Source organism: Limulus polyphemus, unplaced genomic scaffold (genome assembly GCF_000517525.1).
Source record: "Limulus polyphemus unplaced genomic scaffold, Limulus_polyphemus-2.1.2 Scaffold3212, whole genome shotgun sequence".
NCBI classification, from domain to species: Eukaryota; Metazoa; Arthropoda; class Merostomata; order Xiphosura; family Limulidae; genus Limulus; species Limulus polyphemus.
This window is the reverse complement of record NW_013668822.1, coordinates 21,988-24,877: the sequence shown is the minus strand read 5'-3', so window position 1 is coordinate 24,877 and position 2,890 is coordinate 21,988. Positions and strand designations below refer to the sequence as shown.

Here is a 2,890-nt window from a genome sequence, read left to right as displayed (position 1 = left end):
TCTAAGTATGGAAGGAGACGTTTTCACTGTAATCTAAGTATGGAAGGAGACGTTTTCAATGTAATCTAAATATCCGAGATATTTTTACTGAAAATTTTGGACCAAAAAATATAAACCACGTGCTCGATAATTTTTCGCTCCGTTACGGAGCATTCTAGTACATTTACGTACAGTTCTTTTACGCAAATTTAATATAAAAAAAGAATAAATAAATAAGGGGAACCAAATGATGTGTCAACATTTGATATCCTGCTAAGAGTTTATTGAACTCAAGACTCTTAAAGACGTGAATTATGTTGTTTAAAAAAGGGCATGGATGTCTTATAATGTAAGACGTTTATTTTTAGCAAGTCAAACTTGCACAAAATATTGAAACTTCACGGTTGTTCGTTTTTCCAACTGATTACTTCCTTGCACCATTTAGTTGGACTTCAAGGCAGAGCAATACCTAGCATTAAACATATTGTATACAAGATCTAAATAACTAATAATTAATTGATAATTAATGATTTTTGCGGTTTTAAAGTCATTGAAGAAACTTCAGTGAGTTTGGTTTTATTTTGGCAGAGCATCATTTTATTAAACAATAACAAATTGTTGACAAAAAGAATTGTTTGATTGTTTGTTTGAAGTTAAGCACAAAGCTACACAATTGGCTATTTGTGCTCTGCCCACGACGGGTATTGAAACCCGGTTTCTAGCGTTGTAAGTCCGCAGACATACCGCTGTGCCACTGGGGGTGGGGCTTGTCAAAAAGAGTCTTCGACATAAGGACAGTATGGATAACAAAGGTTAAGGGGGATGTTGATTTCACTTAAATAATTTTAATAAGTACTAATAACCTGTTTTTTTTTATCACCGTCCTGGTTTACAAAAATGCACATTTGATTATGATAAGATATTATGCTACATACTCAACGAAAGAAGTTTTTCTAAGCAGTCTACCAAATCTCAACCTGGTGTTTCCATGTTAATCCGTCTACCAAATCTCAACCTGGTGTTTCCATGTTAACCCGTCTACCAAATCTCAACCTAGTGTTTCCATGTTAACCCGTCTACCAAATCTCAATCTAGTGTTTCCATGTTAACCCGTCTACCAAATCTCAACCTAGTGTTTCCATATTAACCCGTCTACCAAATCTCAACCTAGTGTTTCCTGTTAACCCGTCTACCAAATCTCAACCTAGTGTTTCCATGTTAACCCGTCTACCAAATCTCAACCTGGTGTTTCCATGTTAACCCGTCTACCAAATCTCAACTTGGTTTTTCCATGTTAACCCGTCTACCAAATCTCAACCTAGTGTTTCCATGTTACATCTTTTACAACATTGAAAACCGTGGGAATCTTGGACAGTACTCGTGGCTACGTCGTTGTTTATTCTATAACTAATAAACGAAGTTTTTTTCAAAACAAGGGAGCTACTTAAAGTTGGTAATAAAAAAAGACCCATCACATATGAGGTAAGATAAATAATATGATATTTATTTGTGGTATTTTATCTAAAATAATTATATTTAAATGAAAATTAATATAAATTAGTTAAACACAAATAGAAGTGTTTCCTAAACGCTGTCCCTTTTAAATTTCCCTCTGGGTTTTAAACTATTATTTCTAGCTGCGTGTCTTTGTATGTATACACGTGTATTTCGTCAAAGCCACACAACACCTTGTTTTGTCTATTTTTTAATTGTCTCCTGGTGAGTCAGTGGTAAGATTATAGACTTAACGTTGAAATCCAGGGTTCTATTCCCAGCGGAGGACGGAATTCATGCAGCCCATTGTGTAGTTTTCGCTGAAAAACAACAGCAATGTATAGTTATAACTCTTTTAAATCCTACATGTAGTTTATCTCCTTTGAACCAGAAGTAACAGAAATAAAGCGACGATTTTCCTGTTTCAATGTTGCAATTTGGCTGAAACAAAAGCAAACTTCCAACAGCGATGAGCCATTATCCCACGTTAAATAAAATTAAAAAAAAAATCTTAGCCTTTATTTCTTTGAAACACCAATATATTTAATTATACGAAGATCGTGTATTCGAGAACATTCTCTACAAAATCAGTTTAAATAGATGTGTTTGTTTGTTGTTAAGCACAAAGATACACAGTGGACTATACATGTATCTGCTCTGCGCACTGCGCTATAAACCCACAGACTTTCCGCTGAGCCATCAGGGCGCACTTACATACGTTATATGTAGTGTAAGCAACAAGAGGATAACATAATTACATGACTGAATGCCTATTACTGGAATTCTTTCTTTAGTAAATTGTGTTTCCGAATAATGAAAGCTATTTGTAAGCGAACTTAATTATTGCGAAGTAAAGGTAAACGTTTTGATTATAATTTAAGCAGGGAGATACGTAGATATTTATCTTTAGGTGTTTACCGTTTCGGTTGTATAGGTTAACTTTGATTTATTAAACCGTTTTGTTCTCAGAAAACGGAATCAGACAAAGGAGGTGTAATGGAACAATTAAGATTAATAAACATTTTGCTTTTGGATAATCTTTATACATTTTTAAATTAAAATGTTTGGAATTTCACAGGCTAATCAGTGAGGAAGAAGCTCGGCGTTTCGCTATGATATACCAACGTTGTACATTTCAGGAGTGTTCTGCAGCCAACGAAGCACGAAACGTTGAAACGGCATTTCAAGATTTCCTTCGGCTGGTAGTGTACGAAGTTACTTATCTGTAAAATATATCAAGCTATAATTTTGTCAAGATAGACTTAAAACAGTAAACAAAACAAAAACAACGTTTATTTTAAGATAAGTGTTTTATGTTATGTATACAAATTGGTTCCTACTCTCCAGCCCCCCCTAGTGGTTCAACGAGAAATCTGAAGTCTTACGTTGCTAAAAATCGACGTTTGATTGATTGTTA

At 34.4% G+C, this 2,890-nt stretch overlaps 1 protein-coding gene across 1 annotated transcript in view; it reads left to right on the top strand.

Moving 5' to 3' along the window:
- The window catches only part of LOC111088146, an 82,216-nt gene that overhangs the window by 71,639 nt on the left and 7,687 nt on the right, over window positions 1-2,890 (top strand). The window contains exon 5 of the transcript XR_002612752.1: window positions 2,552-2,675. The gene's annotated coding sequence lies outside the window, so the exon portion shown is untranslated. The remainder of the gene's footprint in view (window positions 1-2,551; window positions 2,676-2,890) is intronic.